Below are 20,880 nucleotides of genomic sequence, written 5' to 3'. Positions count from 1 at the left end.
TACAGTGAATGTACAAAATGCTGATGAAAAAGTCAGAGTATGTTACTAACACTGTGAGTTAAATTTAATTCGAAAACAATGGTGAAAACAACCGGTTGTATATTAGGCCTACTTAAAATTATGGATAAATTTTACCGCGTACTCCTTTTTGTTGAAATTTGCGTAAACTATCATTAAACAGCCTTGCAAATCAAATACTTGAAATTGTGTGTCCAGACTCTTTGTGCATAGCAGCTCCAAAATTACGTGAAATTTTGCGTTATATGATTTAGTGTCTGCTAATATTGATTTTAAAGAGTCACGTTTCTGAAATTTCCTAAATGTTTATTTGGTAGTGTAATACCTGGACACGTTTCAATACCAAAATGTTTGTCTGCATATGTTTTACCTTAAATAGAGATAACATTACGTAAGGGAAAAAGTGTACAGACTGGCAGGTTCTTTTGTGATCAGAGTAGTGTATACCATAAACTTTAGAGATGTATAGTACTTAAGAGGGGGTGGGGGGGGGGGGGGACAGAGAGGATGAGAGAATGTGTTGTTTCCACACTGTCACTGCATGGCGGTTCTAAATTAAGCTAAAGTTGCTGTCTGATACGTGGAAATAACGGCGCGAAATTGTTTGTTGCTATTGTATGCAGATCACGTCATACACCGACATGAAAACAGATTGTGGAAAACTGGTATGTAATATTCCAACTTTAGTGGTTATAGTATTGTAAATTTAGTCTGAAAATGACGGTTCGTTGCACAAAGGGCAAAATAGTTTTCTTTACGGTACCCTTGCAGTAGTGTTGTAAATGTTAATGTGGAATCAGGCAATGGCGTTGCATGCACTGCCACACAGATGTAATAACCAAATAGTGTACAGGTAACAGATGGCTTACTTTTTACTAAATTCTGGAGGTAGTGAATGTAATTGTGAGAAAGACGAAAATTTTTCTTTATCAAAACATCCACCTATATAAACTTAAATCTTAGGTCCATTTCTGTGTTAATGGCCTCCTGTTTAATACACAGAAAGCAGAAATAGGGCAACATACTAACATAATCAAGACAAACATACTGTACATTAAACAATAAAATATACAGAAAAGGCTGTCTTTTGAGAATTATAGACTGGTTTTCTACAAATGTTTAAGTAAACAGTAGAATTTAAAAAAAATGCCGCATCATGTATGACGTTTAAATTTATCACTTCTGTGCTACAAACTCTATCCGCAACACATTCTGCAGTCAGTAACCACATACGCCACTGAATGTAACATACTGGTAAAATGGCCACCAACCAAGAACTGGTAACTGAAAATAATCTTAAATCCGGTGTTGCTTGCCCAGATATTAATCAGATATTAATTTTGCCAATTTTCTATTAGAAACAAGAACAAAAATAAAAATGAACAGTTTATAGGGTAATATCCCGAATAGTTTTTGTAGGCTAGGCGCAGGTACTTCTCTATAACGCGATTGTAAACGTGTCTACGACAACGTCTCTTCATAGTCTTCTAGATGCGATTGTTTTCGCCTACAGCCGTTTGCGCTTCGCAGTAGCATCCAATATGTACAACCAGTTTCCAAACATTCTTCCAATAAAATGTCGACCATTCGCCACCGTACCACAATTATCAAATGGCTTTGTAACTTGCATTAACTTGCATTTTTCTACATACAGAGCTAGCTGCCATTCATAACACAAACAAGAAATTTCGTCTAAGTCGTTTTGTACCCTCCTAAAGCCACTGAACTTAGACACATTAGCGTGCACCACATCATCAGCAAACAACCGCAGATTGCTGCCCTCCCTGTCTATATAGAGAATAATAGCGGACCCATCACACTCCCTGGGGAACTCGTGACGATGCCCTTGTCTCTGATGAAAACTCGTCGTCGAGGACAACATACTGGGATCTATAACTTAGTCTTTGAAAAACACATCTGTGAATCTATTCCTTATGCCACCTGTGCATTTTTCCAGTCGCTAGGGATTTTGCGCTGGACGAGAGGTTTGCAATACGTAAATGCAGATCAGCTGAGGGGCCAGCGCCGTAGCGTACTCTTTGTAAAACCGAATTTGGAATCCATCCGGATCTGGTAATTAATTTGTTTTCAACTTTTTGTTATTTCTCTACGTCAAGTACACTTATTACTATGTCGCCCATACGGGAGTCTCTTCGACGATCAAACGACGGTTAGTTGTAAGATTATCCTGCGTGAGCGATTTCTTGAACGCGAAATTTAAAACTTAGGCTTTTGTTTTGCTATCTTCATCTGACACATCAGACTGGTCAACAAGTGACGGCATGGCAGTCTTACACGTTAGACCCGCTTAGCGAGTTTACGTAGGATCAGAAATTTTTAGGGTTCTCTGCCAGGCCTTTTGCTAAGTTATGATGGTGCTAGTCATTGTGGTTCGCGCATACATCTTTTCACAGACGCACGAATCTCTACTAACCTTTGCTTGTAATTTGCGCGTTCTCAGACTTCAAATAGGTCCAGTGGTTTAGATGTGATGCGCATAGATGGATTACACTCAGAATCTTCGATACTTCTATAAGAAGACTGAATGACTGACTGACAGGCAGGCAGAGCTAAATTTTAAGTGCTGTTGTTGCAGAAAACAATCACATAAATTGTAATTTTTCCGCTCTGCTTTCCAGGAATAAACGTGTCCCTGTGGCGACTTCACGCCCGAGATACTCGTGATATGAAAACGGGTCACTTTCTTACTGTTGTCTAAAGTCAGCATACAGCTTACGTAAAATAGTGGACGAAATGACACTGCTTATTTCATCGTTTTTTTGCCTTCTCCGAGCATGCGCTCCTTCTCCTATGACTTCTTCAGAAAGACTTGCATTTTGTTGACGAGAAGATTCAAATACTTTATTAGGGACCAAATTCTATATGTCGCCCCGCAAACGAAAGAAGTTGACACACTCAGTGTTAGCATCCGACTCAATTTATTACAGCAAATGCTAATGCCACTACGCTTTTACAGAAGCGGTTCCGTAAATGTGAAAGGCCCTAGGACTGAGCTATAACAGTGCGGCTCTGTTGTGATTTATCTGAAGTTCCATGTGTTTGTGTTATGAGAGATCGTGCTTTTTTTTAAAAAGACACAAAAACGGGGATTTGCCTTGGGTGTTTTAGAAGTGACAAGGCTAGACAAACCCGAGAGAAAGCTGTGTGCAAAGAAGTGAAAGGACAGAAATTCACCCACGTTCCGGTACAAAGATTTTCGTAATTATCTATGAATGGATGAATCGTGCATTTCGGTGCTGCTGATCATCAAACCATTCGTAACGAAATAGAATAGAATCATGAGAGAGGCTGTAAGTTGCGAAGAGAGGCTCTTTGGTACATTGATTTCTAGCCACTGGCCAAACTTAAGAGGCCCTCAAATTCAGTGCTGTTGTATTCCCACAATTGTTAACTGAAATCATTCCTTCTTTGCACTTCACAGCAGAAAGCTTGGATGTAGACTGTACAACAACATTTATAATAAAGAAGCAAGTATATTTTGTGAACGAAGGTCGATTGAATGTAGGGATTATGGTTTTTAGATTTCATTACCGATAAGTATCGGGAATAAAACCTAAAAACAGAAGTATAGGCAGTAGACAGACTTTTATTTTATGCATGTCCCACCACACGAAACCATCACGAATATATTAAAAATTAAAGTGCTTCATTTATTGCATCTATATTGCTATACTCCTCGCAAGACGGGTCTCACATCTGCAGTCTTTAAATTTATCAAGAAACTCTGTCCTCTAAAAGTTTAGGCCGCTTCGTACACTGTCATGTGCTGCATTAGAAAAGCATTTAATCCTACGAGAATGGACAAAACTCTATTGTCGGACAGTTGGCGCGACAGCACTACACAGTTTATTAGGTGGTGGTGTTCGGCCGTTGGGTGGTCCTGGTCTCGATCTAACGCTCGTCTCAGCCTTGTCGCATAAGCGCAGCCACGAAAGGTGCAATGGGGCACAAGCTACTGATGGACATCGGAGTAGCGTGCCTTAGTTGCCACTGTGCTCTTATTGCTCGAAGAGGCTCCGCCAATTAAGTCCTGTTTGCCACAGTGCTGTGATGACGGAAGAAGGCGCAAGTCAACGTAAGTTCTACTCAGATTTTCATGAACTTTGTCTTGGTCACCCTTACTACTCGACATGAAAATGCCTAAGTTTATTTTCACACCTGTTGCAGCGGCATGCAAAAATTATAAAAAAAATTTGATGAATTTCCCTCGCTCATCGTCTTGAGTCATCTCACGTGCACATCAAGCTAAAGAAATTATGGAAGAAGTTTCGGATATATCGCCATAAATGCCTTTTTTAAAAAAGTAAAAATGTATACTTGAACGGGAACATTATGATATTAATCAGTGTAATATTTCCATCTTAGTTCTGCGCTGGCCTAGTTTCGAAAAACTTGCTTCATTATTTTGAAGTGGTCGGAGAACCAGAGAGGGATATATCAGGGCGAAGTTTACTCTTGTGTCACTCCTTAATCCTAGAACGCTAAGGGGCGGAAAATGTTGCATTGTTACTAAACCATCGAAATTTTGCTTCTCCTTTGTCACATAAAAAATAAGTACAAAATGTCGGGTTTTGCGCTCAATACCAATGGTTCCCAAGCAGGGGTAATTATCCCCGAAGGGGTAAAATGAAATTTCCTGAGGGATAAAATCTAAACGATTAGATTCTGTTTGTCACGAAAATACATTCTTTTCAAAATATCTTTTCTACTAGAACAATTTTGGAGACTAATACTGACTACATATGTTATCAATAATTACTTTTCTCAATTATTAGCATTAATGCGGTAGAGATTACAGGTTTCTCACATAGTTCACCCACTACACATGTTGTACCTCGACCGGTACATTGCTAATAATAAAAGTGAGACGCGTACATAACAACAGCTAAATATCTCAAGAAAATGCATCCTCCAAGTTGCAGACAGTAACTGCAGTATTCCAGAAATTGCTGCATTACCGCTTCGCGTTATTATTATTAGAGTGGTTAGACACAAAACATTAATTGTTTGAAGTTTCCCAATTTCTGCCAGTTCATAAGGAGTGCATTAATGAAGAGAGTTACGGGCAGTAAATATAGTGCACACATCTGAACCTTTTTTGACTTTAAATAGGGTTGCGGGTTGTAGGTCGAGCAATTGCCGCAATGGTGAGGGGTATTGCTGGGTTCGAGCAATTGCCGCATTGGAGAGGGGTATTGCTGGCAAGTATGTTTTGTAACAAGTATGTACGTGCGCTATGGATAGTTAGCTTCCTTATCTGGGAAGGAGTTGTGGGTGTGGGTTGTACTTGAGATCCACCACGAATTCCTTCCCCCCCCCCCCCCTCTCTCTCTCTCTCTCTCTCTCTCTCTCTCTCTCTCTCTCTCTCTCTCTCTCTCTCTCTCACACACACACACACACACACACACACACACACACACACACACACACACACACGTCTTTCATCAGTTTAAAAATGTCTACCAAGATAAGTATTTCATTCTACAGGCTAGTTAGGTGCTGAAGTTTGTTATAATGTGGGTATGGGAGGGGGTGGGGGCGGGGTATTAGCTAATGTCTGACTGTTCTCAGGGGCAATGGTTTAAGAAAGGTTGGGATCCACTGCTCTATACTGACATCAGATTGGCGGAAACCGCGAATTACTAAAGTATGGTTCTAGCAGATAAAACTTTACTTTTAAGCATGTGTTCTACGAAAACTGCGGATACTTTTCTGATACTAGTATGTTTGCAAACCAAAGAGGAGAAGAAAATAGAAATATCGAAATATTATGTTGATAAAATAATGCATTCACTTTGTGTACTTAATCATGAATGCAGTTTTTATAGCAGGTCATTACCATTTTTTATCACACTGTGCAAGTGGTTGTCAAACGTTTTTGCTCATGAGCCAATACGGACGTCTCGAGCCACATATGTACTGGTCTTATTACTAGCTCATAACCTACGTAAATTTGCACGTTACGAGACCCCCAATAGACTAACTATAGCAAGGGCGCAATAAGTTGACCTCCCCCCACCAGTCGGAACTCCTCGTGCCGACTGTTCTGAGTTTGCTGCCATCCTCAACACCTCCAAAGTTGTGACACTGTAACTGCGTGACGAAGTGTTGTTTTTCTGTCTGTGTGAGCAGCTGAATGAACAATAAAGTAATTGCACTTATATTTAAATGCATTACAGTCAATCTGGGTAACTTTGTAAAACTTTCTTCCAATGCTTGAAAATACTGGACACGAAGTACGAATTACACAGCACAACAGACATTGGAACATTTTACGTCAGCCGTTATTGAGTGCTAGGAAAAGTGAAAATGTACACAATTATGTCTATTAGTTACAATTTCGTTCAGGTTAACTTTCGACAAGTTTTAAAAATACAGTATTTTTTTATATCTAATGCTCCGAGCAACTTCAGACATGTCATAGGGATATAGTTCTAATAAGAAGCAAAAACAGAATATTGGTTCTGTATTTTAGGTTTACTTTTATTTAAAAGGATATTGGTATCGACCAAGCAATGTTAAATTTCAGTTGCTATCGTCAGAAGCTCTCTTTACAGCCAATGCAATTCAAGAATAATCACAAGCCTAAGACTTGTAAAATGTTGAAAAGACAATTAAAATATGAAGTAGAAAACAGAGGTAATAAAACAGTTACTTTTAGTACAAAATAATGCAAGCAGTTGGAATAGCAGCCATGAAAAAGGAGTAAGCGGTGCAAAGATACCCTGACTGGTAAAAAAAGCTACCCTCATTGAATGCCACACGATCAAATATGGTTACTAAATATTTTAAATGTAATTTTTCTTTTGCTCACTGCATTGTATTGCAACAGCCATAATTCATTCAATGTTTCTTGCTAAAATAAGTACTGCATCGGAAGGTGATAATTTCTATGATGCGTATCACGAAACCATGTTACTTCCGTGTCAAAATTTAGACCAGAGCAGCTGACCGGCACGAGTCGTACACACCCGTGATCTGGCAGTATCGGAAGACAAACAGTGAAAGATTACCTTTCTTAAATCCTCTAACCCTGCAATGGCCTTGTTGCTTAGCGCTCTATCCCTGGGGTAAGCGGGCCATGGTTGAATTCATCATCGTCAGTGAAAATTAACATCATAATATTATATTACTGTTTCTGTTAGTATTTTTGTTTGTTACTGAGTAGGAAGACTGCACTCTTTAAGAAGCTCTTTAGCGTTAGTTGACATTTTTGGGTTCGGCTGTTGCTAGACACATCATTATAAACGACTGAGAACCGCGGGCCGCTCGAATACGTGATTCGAGCCGCAGTTTGAAGGCCAGTGCACCACGCCTATTTCGTTTGCGCTACAAGTATGCTCCAGATGCCTCGCTTATGACCCCCTTGTATTAATGGTTCAAATGGCTCTGAGCACTATGGGACTTAACTTCTAAGGTCATCAGTCCCCTAGAACTTAGAACTATTTAAACCTAACTAACCTAAGGACATCACACACATCCATGCCCGAGGCAGGATTCGAACCTGCGACCGTAGCGGTCGCACGGTTCCAGACTGTAGCGCCTAGAACCGCTCGGCCACACTGGCCGGCCCCTTGTATTAGAACCATGAGTTTTTCGCTGCCCCACTCTCAAGCAGATGCCAAGGTCACGAGTATCGAGCGACTGAATAGCTTTAGTAGCAATGTTTCTAGTCCTGTTGGCGTTAATAGATCCTGTTATTACAGTGTGCTGGCGAATGGAAATATAAGGAAATATGAAATAGTAGCATTAAATAAGTTGTTGATCGGCATAGCCCAGTTGACATAGGTTTCATTGGCAGAATTGGGCAGAAAAAAACTGCACAGGCGAAAGAACCTTTTCTTCACTATGAAGAGACCGCGGAATGAATATGTGAAGTACTAGGAATGTTATGGCAGTATTTTTTATTATTTTAAACTGCTATAAAGATTTAAAATCGTAGATTGAAGACAAATTCGGGATACTTCACATTTTGACGAGCTTCCATCTAGGCAAGGCCCCAAGAGATAATTAGGGGATCTACACCTGTTTTTTTGCAAATAAATGTGATGTGCATCGCCGAAGGGAACTTTTTGCTGTAGCAGACATGAAGCATTCTTCCAATTCCATTCACGGGTGGAATGTGAAGAGAACAACTAATAACCTGATTCTATCCACATTGTCTTAATGAGAATGCTGTGTGAAAAGCTGAAGAATATCCCAGATATTTCCCTGAAACAGCTGGCTTTATTAAAAAGATTTCTGCGAAATATTAGCGCTCTCTCTCTCTCTCTCTCTCTCTCTCTCTCTCTCTCTCTTTCTCTCTTTCTCTCTGCCTCCTCCCCTCCCCCCCTCCTTTTTCCCAAAACATATTACAGTTCAGAGTCACCTACACCTACTGTTTTGTCATGTGTTAGTCCGACGTGATGTGAGCCCACACACACAAGCAGTACGCCAATATAGGTAGGTACAAGCATTTTATAACAAAATATAGAGGAGAATCGGATATTACGGAATAGTCACGCAATATGAAATACTCCTGCCTCGTGGGAAATGCGTACACTACTACTTAGGGGTCCCATGAAGCTCTACATTGTGTGTGAACCACTTTCCAGCATCCAGAATACAAGAGGTAGACAAAAATACGGGAACATTGGAAGAAAGGTTTGCTTGACCATAAACGCAAATGCTAGCCAAGCCTGCTGGTTGTTTGACGACGAATGGTACCTGTGCAATGCCATCAGTTCGTTGCAAGCGTCAGTCGTCGTCAGAAAAGTATTCTGTGTGGTAGTTGTGAGTAAATTATGTCGGAGCTGACTTCGAACGTGGGCAAATTGTTGGTGCTCGTTTGGACGGCACTAATGTAGCCAAGGGACCCGAAATGTTAGGTATTTTAAAAGATGCTGTATCCCAGATTAATACCTTTAAATGACAAATGGTCATTGAATAGAATCGTGACGTAAAATTGAAGACGACATCGGCAAAAAATCACTGCACAACTGAATCTTGCATTCGCGAACCCTGTTAGCATCAAGACAACGCAGAGGAAACCCCATGAGCAGGAAACTGCAGGGCGAGTGGAATTCCAAAACCACTCATCAGTGATGCAAATGCCCGTAATAGGAAAACGTGGTGATGAAGCCATAAAACGTGGACTGTAAAGCAGTGAAAGGAAGTTATTTGGTCGGATGAGCCATGTTTGACACTGTTTTCGACTTGTGGCCAAATTTACGACCTAAGCGTGAAACATAGCGGGGGTTCGGTCGTGATTTAGGCTATCATATCTGGGTTTTCCATGGACACCATGGATACTCTGCAACTTCGCCTAGGATTATATGACCATATTGGCTGATCAGATCCGTCCCATGGTACATTGTTCCAAATGGCGATTCTGTGTTCCAAGACGAAAAGGATCCCTGTTGACTCTGTTCCGTCACCCAGGATTGTTGTGAGCATGATGATGAATTAACGCATCTTCCTGGGCCACCACAGTCAAAGTATCTCAGTATTATTAAACCAATGTGGTCTAGTTTGGAGAGAAGCCTGGGTGATTGCTATCCACTTCCGTCATATTTACCTGAACTTCACACTATTTTGCGGCAATAATGGTCTGAAATTCCCTTGAAAACCATACAGGACGTGCATTTATCCATTCCGAAACGATTTGAAGCTGTTTTGAATGCCAACAGGTGTCCTACACCGTATTAGGCATGGTAATGTTATGTGGTGTGGTGTATTTTTGGTGTTTTCATATTTTAGCTCACTCCCTGTGCATCGCTCGGAGGGACCACCAACCCTCTCTACGGCTCACAGCAGGAACTCAGAGCTTTCAAGCATTCGGTCACGTAATCTTGATACAGCCGCCTCGCGGCAACTTGCCATCTAAATGTTCACGTAAACCGTGTCCTTCCATTAATTTGTACATAAGACGAAAGCTGGCCAACGTAATTTAATTTTACTCAATTGGAACAATTTCAAACCCCATTTCATTCTATGTATAAGACGCCAGGCAAATAAGTTTTTTGCCAAAAATACCGTCTAATGTTTGTAATTCGTCCCTAATCGTTGGAAGTTCGTACGAAAGTATATTATTCGTTATACGTGTATGGAAAATGTACAGGGTGGGCGAGAAATAACTCCCCAGTGAAAGTTATTTAACTTTAATACTTTCCCAGTTTTCATGAAACATTTTCTTCCTTACAATGGTAGAATTGTCATGCATTGCTAAAATTCAACTTAAGCAGCATTATCTACCAGTTGCTGTAAACGGATGAGGTTGTTTAAGACAGACTTATACAGATAATACAGCGATGTATTTCCAAGAATCGGATCCTCTGTTGCCCATTAGTGTCAATTGTGCCGATTAACAAACCCCTCCAACATGAAACACGGCTTCATCCAACCAGAGGATATTACCGAAAACATCGGACGAGGCTTCATGCCAAGCAAGCAAGCACTACCTCCCCACATTCTAACCGATAATTCTTGCCAGTAATGTAGTTTCCCTGAACTACAGTTCAACTCTTTCTTCAGAATAGTTTGGATTGTGTGTCGACTTAAACCACCTCAGCGAATGGCTATCTTCGTGATTTCTGAGGTCTTCGACAGAACATTTCCTGAACTATTTGCATATTCCTTCGCCCTGGACATTGAGAGTCGAACGCGTCTCCTAACATCTGATAGATAGCCCGTGTCCATTAGCGTCTAGCGGCAGTTCGTTATGCTCTTTGCGTTTACAGAGGCACGAGGTCCGTTTACACTTCGCCACCATTTCTGTACTTCTATCACGGATCGCCGTATTGCGTACCGTGGTGCCAGCTGAGCCCGCTCACGCAAGGTTAGACGTTGCGCAATGGTCCGCCACTGATATCTCCAATGGTATAAATAATAAATTCTACCATTGTAAGGAACAAAATGTTTTTTGTTTCATCAAAATAGTCAAGTATTAAAGTGATAAACAACTTTCAGTGGGGAGCTAATCATCGCCCACCCTGTACCCTATATATTTCGACACACTGGTGACACGCTCGACTTACCAATGTCAGTCCGAGCGAATACAGAGATCAGTTGGCGCGACGCAGAAATGTCGAAGAAATCTTTAGTATTCCAGCTTTCCTTTAATTACAAGATTTATAAAATTCATGCTCCTCTAACACAAACTGTCTCAGACAAACGTTAGTAAAGTCTGGATTACTGATTTGCAGAATGAAATTAACTTGAATATAATTGCAGTTTCGAAGAAGATCTCCAGACTGAAACTTCTTGGCAGATTAGAACTGCGCACCGGATCAAAACTCGAACCTTGGGCTTTTGCCTTTCGTGGGCAAGTGCTCTACCAACTGAGGTACACAAACACGACTCATGACTGTCCTCACAACTTTACTTCCGCCAGTACCTCACCTCCTTGCTTTAAAACTTAACGGAAGTTGTTCTGCGTAAGTTGCTGGACTAACACTGCTAGAAGAAAGGATACTACAGAGAAATGGCTTAGCCACAACCTGGGGGATGGTTTCCATAATGAATTTTAACTCTGCACCGGACTGTGCGGTGATCAGAAGTTTGCTAGGTAAGATATGAGGTATTGGCAGGAGTAACACTGAACAGGGGGCAAGAGCTGGTCAGGCACACATACTATGCACCTGAAAATAGGTGCAGTCGATTTCACGCCCTCAATTGGGTGCGACGGATTGGTAGAGCTCACACGATATTTGTTGATGGCTTACCTTCTAGCTTGTATCGTTCCTTCGTGTTCTTACTGCATTTTACCGTCGTTTTTTAAGATTTTGCTGACTGGGCACGTGAACATTTCATGATGTTCTCAAGGGGCCTCATCTCAAACTATTCTAAGCAACAGCATCATCTCATTATTAAAGAAACTATCCGGCGATAATAGCGGTGGTGTAACTAGGCTGGGACGCCCGGGGCGATGCCTTCGAAGGTAAGATGCCTCTGGTATTTAAAAATTATAGGAAAAACGAGCAAAATTAATCTGAGGCGAAGTGGAAAATTTTGTGAAATTAACGAGTCAAGAGAAGTCCATTGCTATTGTTAATGTTTCGGAGATCATTCTTCCGTAAATATGTGGGAATCATTGACATACTTTATCCAGATCAAGGTTAGTCGGTATTAGGATACAACCATCGATTTACTGTATATGTAGAACGAAAGCGACTGGACGTCAGCGTGTGTTACAGCCACGGCTGTGACGGAGCGTCGGTCATGAATGGCATATACGACGACGTGCAAAAACGAATCAAGTCAAAATTTTATTTTAGTTCTTAAAGGCGCTGTATAAGCCAAGGGGCTAGCCAAGAAACAGCTCTGTATTTCGAAACAGTTGAGAATGTCTGCAAATTGTTTCGTCACAGCATGGTATGGTGGTGATAATTTGTTCCGTGAGTACTTCCAAGGTAAAGCAGACATATAATCCAACGTATTCGACTGACAACACAAAAGGCAATCAAAACTCTCAGATTCATTAAAGTTCTTAAGGCTCTGGCAACCATAATTCGTAAGAAATTTAACGAATAAGTGTAGCATCTCACCCTTATCATACTCGATATAAATCACTAGAAAGAATTGATACATCCTCTAAGGCCTTGCAGTATGAGAATGTGGGCGTTGCAGCTGCATATGACTTTTAGGAACAACACTGATAGCAACAAAGATTAGAAGAGGAGGGTTTAACATCCCATAGAAAGACGAGGTCATTACAGACCTCATACAGGGAAAGCGGAAAACCATCAACCGCTAAGTCGGAACGCGGACGGAAGTGTTTTTTGAGTTATCGTGGCAGATGGCGATTGAAGAGGGTTGTGACGAAAAATAAGAGAACGGCAGCTAGCTACAAAAGCCACTGCAGAACTAAATGTCGCACACGCGAACCCTGTCAGCTGCAAAACAACACAAAGGGAGCTCCATAGACAGGGAACTGGAGGGCGAGCTGAAATTCCAGAACCACTCGTCACTAATGCAAAAGCCCGTAACAGTAATACTTAGTGCCGAAGCCATAATAAGTGGACACTGAAGCGATGGAAGAATGTCATTTGGTCGAATGAGTCGTGTTTCACACAGTTTTCAACCTCTGACCTAGTTTACGTCCCTGGAGTGAGACATGGCGGAAGTTTGGGGGTGATTTGGGCAGCCGTATCATGGTATTGAATGGGCCTCATCGTTTCTCTGCAAGGGCGCATTACTGGCAAGGATTATGTGGTCATTTTGACTGACCAGATTCATCCCATGTTATCGTGTTTGGTTCTCAATGGTGATACTGTGTTCCAAGACGACAGGACCCCTGTAAACACAGCTCGCATCGCCGGGGGTACGTATTGTGAGCACAAGGATCAACTGACGCATCTCTCCTGGCCACAACAGTCACTAGATCTCAATGTTATTGAGCCTTTATGATCTACTTTAGAGACAGCGGGCAACCGCTTATCCACTTCAGTCATCGTTACTTTTATTTAAAGCTGTTCTGATGTATTTCTAGCATTATGCTTCGGCTGTCGCAGTAGATGAGCGTTCTTTTAACAAGTCAAAAAACTAAAGTTTTGCAACCTTCCATATTGCCTATTATCTGGGTACTATATGTTAATAGTGTGTACCTACAACCATGTAATTTTGCTCTTAACGCAGATGTTTTAAGTTCGCCGTTTAGTTACTAGATGGCATTACTAATCCTCGTGTCCATCTCATAGCAGTGTCGGCTTACCTGTAGTTTACTCTGATGCCTCTTTTGCTGCGTATGTGCCGGTCTTAGCCGGCTACAGCTGTTTACTGCCGCCACTTGCAACCACGGATTTATCATTCTGTGATAACTGTCTTTCTTATTTTGATTTTTATTCTTGACTCATGGAACACAAACATTTCATTTGACGTGAGTACTGTTGCTGAAATTTTTAAGTTGTTAGGCCTACGTGATTTCATGTAAGTACAGTTTGTGGCTTTGGTTCAGAATTTTCACATGGGTCTATTTTATGTATATTATTTATATCATATTTTTTAGGAAACATTTACCATGAAGATAGTCTTAGAACTATGGAAACCTAATTAATGTTTTTTTAAAAAAAATTGTGTGCAACTGGTTGGCTGATTATTACATTTTATATAAAAATACCAACGTTCTATGGTGAATTAGGAAAGGTTGTCAGGTTTGTAAATTTCATCAGTAGGAGAATATTGGCGCGTGTATTCACGGACGAGAGAGTGACCGAAATGATGAAATATCGTGATAGAACTCAAAGAAATGCGCCTTACGTTTTTCAAGAACGTGATCGGAAAACCCACTCATCTTCTAGTTACGGAACCTCGAATGCTTCAGCCCCTTATATGTCCTTCAGAACAGAGATCTTGCAAATAAAATAACTGAAATAAGTGCTCGCACATAGGTGCATAAGCATCCATTCTTCATTTACTACAGCCGGCCGGAGTGGCCGTGCGGTTCTAGGCGCTTCAGTTTGGAACCGCATGACCGCTACGGTCGCAGGTTCAAATCCTGCCTCGGGACTGATGACCTCAGATGTTAAGTCCCATAGTGCTCAGAGCCATTTGAACCATTTTTTTTTTTTCATTTATCATCCGCGAATGTTTCAGTAAGAAGTAGTACCCCTCCCATGCAATTTAAGGTACTCGCAGATGTGTAAGTTATGCAGCAAATGAAAGAACACGAACTGTTGCTTTCTCTAAAATAATGGATTATTATGCACATGGAACGAGAAAAACCCATTTCAGTAAGACAGGAATTCAGGTCACTAAACTTACCGTTTACTTTTTTCCATGATATTCACTGAAATTATCTATGCGATGTTGTTTTGTCTTGCCGTACAGTATTAGATGTTACCATTAACCTCACGTTCATTCTTTCACGAATCGAATGCTCATATGTAAAACTGCTTGAAACATCTGATTACAAATTAGCTAATTTGTTAAATATTTTACGCTAAGCATGTAAAACATTAACGATTGAGGGCACACTCCTCCAGTTTTTATTCAGCTAGTTTAGGATTTGACTTTTTCATTTGTCAAATGGTACCCTTGGAAACCATTAAAGGCAGTCAGCAACTGGGATTTGGCAGACCGTTTTTAGCCGCTTAGTGATACAGATTTCAATTTTTGTGACATTCAGTTTTTAATTAATTAGTTTGTTTTTTGTGTTGTGCTGTGTGCAATGATGCAGAAACGGATAGCTCCTTCACGTATGAGTAAAGGGGGGAAAATCGTTGAGATTATGTGTCTCTCCACCAAACTATTTAAAAGCATGTGTGCACGCTCTTGTGATGGGAGGGGGTCGCGGGCTGGTTGCGAAGACGATGTGTGGGCGTCGTTTTATTTAAGTGAGAATGACGGGATAGAGTGGGGGTAGGTATGTAGGAGGGGAGGGGCCCCAAATTATGAACTTGCCCTGGGGCATCCGTACTGTATACTTCCATGAAGAATAGGAGATAGTGTCCACATGATAGGTCTTCTCGAATACATGCTGGTTGTAGTAGAGGATTTTATATCAAAGAAATTAAATGTAATATTAGAGGAGAAAGAAAATCAGTCCAAACCGAATTACGATGACAGCACCACTTTTAACAACAGGAAATGACAACGGGGAGAAGCATCACTATAACGTCCAGAGAGAACGGCAGTGGACAGCAGTATACACACCAAGAAGTGAAACGAATACCAATCAAGTAAAATCCAAAATTGGGACAGGAGCGGACGAGAATCTGCGGAAAAAACGCCCTTGCTGTGTTTAGGAACATAAAGAAAAACGTCACTTCAGAAAACGTTAACCGTTACCTGGAGAGAAAAGGAATCGAAGACATAGAATGCCAAGAACTGCGCACACAAGGCGCCAAACAGGCCTTAAAAATAGGGTTTCTATTCAGATTTCTCGAAGATACAGAACGATCCGAATTTTGGCCACAAGGAGTAAGAGATTTGGTTTTCTACAACGCACTACAGCGAAGGAGCAGAACTGCAATAAACGCACAAACGTCCTCTTATGGAATATCGATGGTTTAAAGAAATGTGATACCATGCATACCAATACAGACGCTAGCAAGGTTCGCCACCGTCATCCTCGCAGAACCCTTTTTAACAGGGTAATACAGATTTCACTCTTTCGCGCGCAAAACTACAGGCAGATCCACAGTAGTAGTAACCATCTTCGCCAGACAATGCCTATGGTTCATAAAGGAAACAATAAGAGATGGAAACAGTTACTGTGAAAACAAATCACGTCACAGTAGTAGGGAAATATGCTCAACCACAGATGACGGTAAAAGATTAAATCGGATGAATAAGACATACCAAATCAAACGATGGCCAACATAAGAATAATCCTTGCTGACGATCTCAACGCAAGAATAGACATACCAAACATTAAAATAGAACTAATCCTAGCAACTCGAGGAAGAGGATATAGCCTCACCAGCAAACCCGACCTGAAATCTACATAGCGCCCAATGGAACCAGCACAAAAGATCCCTTATTATTCAGAGGCGAAGGGAAAAAGGCAATTAACCAGAAAGCATTCTTGACATGAACGGTAGCACCGATAAGTAAACATACACCAGTCACAACTGCTTTTGAATTTAATCAGCTATTATCAACGACCAAGCCCAAGTGTGTAAGGGTCATCCAGGAAATTAGGCATGGAGAAATTAAGAGAAAGTCAAGGAAGAATAGAAAAAGGAAGACGTCAAATACAGCTACACCAGGCAATGGAAGCAGTGGAAATAAGCACAATGACTCTGCAATATTGTCAAACAAAAATAGGAGATAGGAAATGGCAATCTTAGTTCGACAAAGTGTGTAAAGATGAACGGTAGGAGACGCCGTGTGCACTACACAGGACCAAAACCACGCCACAGTATGACGTGTCACTATATGGCTGGCACAGAAAGAACACTAAAAGAGAATGCGGACCACCGAGAAGAATAAGCTAGACTATGACCAGAACGCGCTCAAAGAGACCTATACGTAGCGCTCGGAAGCCATCCTAAACCTGCAATACAAGGAAACAGCCTACGGATACAGTTCAATGGAAGCAATAGAAAGCTGCATCCCTACAACAAGATTAGAAATATGCCAAGCCATAACAAAGTTAGAAACCACAGCAACTGCAAGAGCACGGGAAAAATACCAGAACAATGGAGAATATCAGCGATGAAAAGCCTTCTCGAAGCGAAAGGAGACAGCGGCAAACTGGACTCATACAAAGGCATAGCCCTCCAGAACACAGATTTCAAATTTTTCATGGAAGTATTAAGCAGCAGGCTTACCGCTGAAGCAGATGTCCAAATACCAGAAAAACAATTTGATTTCAGAAAGGGAAACAGCACCATACATACAAGGAACTTTTTAATAGAGCAAGATCCACTAAGACATCAAAGGAAAAAATACTTTGTAGTCTATAAAGACTATAGGAAAGATTTCGACTCTATTAACAGAAAAACACTCATCCAAAAACTCAGCCTGTTGATTAGAGACATCACCAAACAACGAAAGTATTTCCAGACATCCTAAGATACAACCACATCCAAATATCTGACTGTATCCAAGAATTTAACACAGACAAATCGTGTACTAAGAGACGCGACCAGTCTGACACTGCTAGCAGACATACCGATCATCATGGACAGGTCTGGAGTACACATACTTTGTTGGATGATACGGTAATACATGACATGACTCAACACGTTCGTAAAAGAAAGAGCAACAGCACTTTGCAGCATGCAACAGCCTCGAGAACTCTCAATAAAAATGACAGTGGCACTATTCAAAACGACCATAGCACCAGTAGCAATTTACAGGATCCACATAAACTGGGACAAAATAAAAGTCTAAGACCTTGTGGCATTAGATAGTCAAATTAAGCTGTGGGAAACGAATCCCGGGCGTCGGGAAGGCAGCGCCTTCAAGAGTGGCATACGTCTTGGTGCAAGGAACTTTCTTTATAGAAGACGTAAGAATTCTGATGCTGCTGCCCAAAATGAAGACCTACGAAAGTACGCGCCAAATACTCATAGAAAATACAACTGTATCTGGAACGACTTCTGCTCAACCAACGCCATAATGAGAGAATAGAAACGGGCAAACTGCGAACTCCGACAGTTGATAATCCAATGTGCAGATTTTGCAAAAACAGGAGTTTCCACAAGCCAAAGACTGCGTGTGTGCACTATGCAATGAACATCATGATCTATATCATAGAAAAATGTTCAAAAAGAAAACAGTGCCAATAATGTAACTAGAAGCAGAGTAATGAAACTCAGCTTTGTGTTTGCACATTGTGCAAATATTATATTTTCATTAATAATAATAATAAAGGCTGTTAGTTTGCAGTTACTTGATTTCGTTTGATTTGTGAATATTTTCTAGATTGCTACTGTATATAGATATAATTCGTTAGCCATATGGATCAGTCATACTACACTATCCTAGAGTGAGATATCTGCTTCCTTACTGAGAACGATGTACTGCACAAAGGATTAGTGTGGTTACGATGGAGCTAGTTTATTTCCTTTGTTTGGTTTAGGCAATTTCAGCAGTTCTTTACAGCACTTGTAATGTTATTCACATTGCTAATTTTCTGACTGCGACAGTAAACGATTAATTCTCAATTAATCATCTTTTCTGGAGTAGCACTAAAAAACACCGAACATGTATTTTCCTTCCAAAGTCAGCCTTACATGATCTTATTTTCTAAAGGTGTCGAAAGTTTTTAAAAGACGATCTTACTAAAAAATCAAGATTCTGCGTTTTACCCTTTCGCTGTGTAAGTGTGCTGAGATTGTCTGCTGTTAGGTTTTTTTCTTGGTATTAATTAATGCCTGTTTTGCAGCAGGCGCTGTTAGTTTAGTAGCAGATGCTTCCTGATACTGTTTGTATACCATATATGCCTTTTTAGCAGCTGGTCTGTTAGCATATTTTTGTAGAACTTGATCAAATATTCAAACTTCCTATAATCTCTCCTTATCCGCAGTGAATTATTGTAGCTCTTATCTAGTTTACTGAACACACGTACACACACTTCACTTGTTTCCTATGTACTTGCACTTTGACGCTTATAAATTTGAGTCGTTGTTGGGTTACTGGAGTAATTATTTCTGTTACTTAGATTCCGAGAAATATATTAAAAACGTTTCTCTGGATGTTCTGTGAATGTGATTTTTATTGGTCCTACAAACTTCCTTTTGTCCAGCTAAATACCTGCAATATAGGACACTGCATTCCGCCTACAATGTAAACTATTAATAGGTTATGCAATAAACACACATAATAGCTGGCATAGTATATACATAATGTTACATAAACCACAATCAATTAAAATACATACACCAGAGTTAAAAAATACAGTTTTGTGGCATAAATATCGTACATGAGCAGTTTTCAGTTCTAATTTGCTTTCAAACGCTAATTTCTAATTCTAGTTTCTCTTAAAGTGATACATAAAATTTATCATTCACAGGATGAACTTTTGACAACTGCTCATAGACATACTCAGTCATACTATAAAATTATTCTTGTGTTAATAACTTTTTAGGGTTGCAGGGAATATCTTATTTTTTGAGGTTTTGTAAGTCTCTTGACAATGCTTGTTTTAACTTGGTAGCAGAGTAGAGCATCATCCCATTTTGTACATGCTCAATTTCTGGGACTACCGTTCCTGACGGAAGTTGGTCGTGCAGGGGGTGTAACTCAGAGGTAGAGTGTCTGCTTCGCATGCAGAAAGTCCTGGGTTCAAATCCCAGCTCCTCCAAAATTTTTGCTCATTTTAATTTGTCATTGATATTTGCCCCAAGTTGATATACTGATCAACATTTCACACTTGGAAATTGACGACGGCATCTTGTCCAATGTCATCGGCAAAAGCCACTAACTTCCAGATTTTGCCGAGTGGCGTCGCCTCTATTCACTTTCGTTTAAAGCCCTGACCCTATACAGAGGATTACTTCCGTTTGTTCGTTTTTAAACACAGTTCAGAAGATTGTATTCAGTTTTGGCGTTAGCAAGAACGTAGTAACGTCGTTTTTTAATTATACTGGAATGGTAACATAAAGCAGGTACGAAAGTTCCTGAAAACATTTCCACACCAGTCAAAAGAATTTTACTTATCCCAGCTGTATAACTTGTATGGAAAAAACCGAAAGTGTTTAGCCCCGAAACATTTTGTTTTCGGTGGTGTGGAGAATGAAAACGATCAGTTATGGAATGGTAGCCAAAGCGCATGGATATGTCAACGCGAGCGGCGGAATGCCTTTGCTGCCGATCTATTAAACCCCTAAAGTTGGCACTCGGCGCCCTGGCCGATGGGAGCCGCTGTAAATGGGAAATGACTTTACAGTCATCAGCCACCGCGCCGAGTGTCAACTTTATTTGCGCGTAACACTATGTAAGACTTAAAATGAAAAGCGGAAAGTGATTGGTAAGGTATAAACCCAAACTAAGGAAAAACACGAAAGTTGTAATAACACTAACTTCTATTACTATTACTTTAAAAAGTTAGTTATTTGTGCAAGTGAAGCCTCTGACAATGCAAATGACTTTGCAACGCTATACGGATTTTGCGCTCTCCTTAAACATTAACACATTTTTTATGACGGAATTACGTGAAACATGAATAGATATAATTATTAACTCGCTAAGAACTTTTGCTACCACGAAGCACACATCATTTCTAATAAGTAGTCTTGGAGAACCGCTAAATACCAAATCCACAAGTATTCCACTCGCCGGCATGAACAGCTGCAAATTCCATCGACAACAGTAGTGATTAACGGAGCAGACACACAGCAACGCTGAAAATAATAAGCAGCATAATGAGTGTATTCAATAACAGTTAAATCTTACATAATGAAAGAAGCAACC

At 40.5% G+C, this 20,880-nt stretch overlaps 1 protein-coding gene and 1 non-coding gene across 2 annotated transcripts in view; one reads left to right on the top strand and one right to left on the bottom strand.

Moving 5' to 3' along the window:
* The window catches only part of LOC124545632, a 602,686-nt gene that overhangs the window by 340,689 nt on the left and 241,117 nt on the right, over positions 1-20,880 (bottom strand). The window lies entirely within an intron of this gene.
* Trnaa-cgc lies at positions 19,700-19,771 on the top strand. Its single transcript has one exon. It is a non-coding gene; the product is annotated as a tRNA-Ala (tRNA).

The sequence above is a fragment of the Schistocerca americana genome, chromosome 8 (genome assembly GCF_021461395.2).
Source record: "Schistocerca americana isolate TAMUIC-IGC-003095 chromosome 8, iqSchAmer2.1, whole genome shotgun sequence".
Classification (NCBI taxonomy): Eukaryota; Metazoa; Arthropoda; class Insecta; order Orthoptera; family Acrididae; genus Schistocerca; species Schistocerca americana.
Note: the sequence above shows the minus strand (reverse complement) of the source record. Positions and strands in the feature narration are given on the sequence as shown.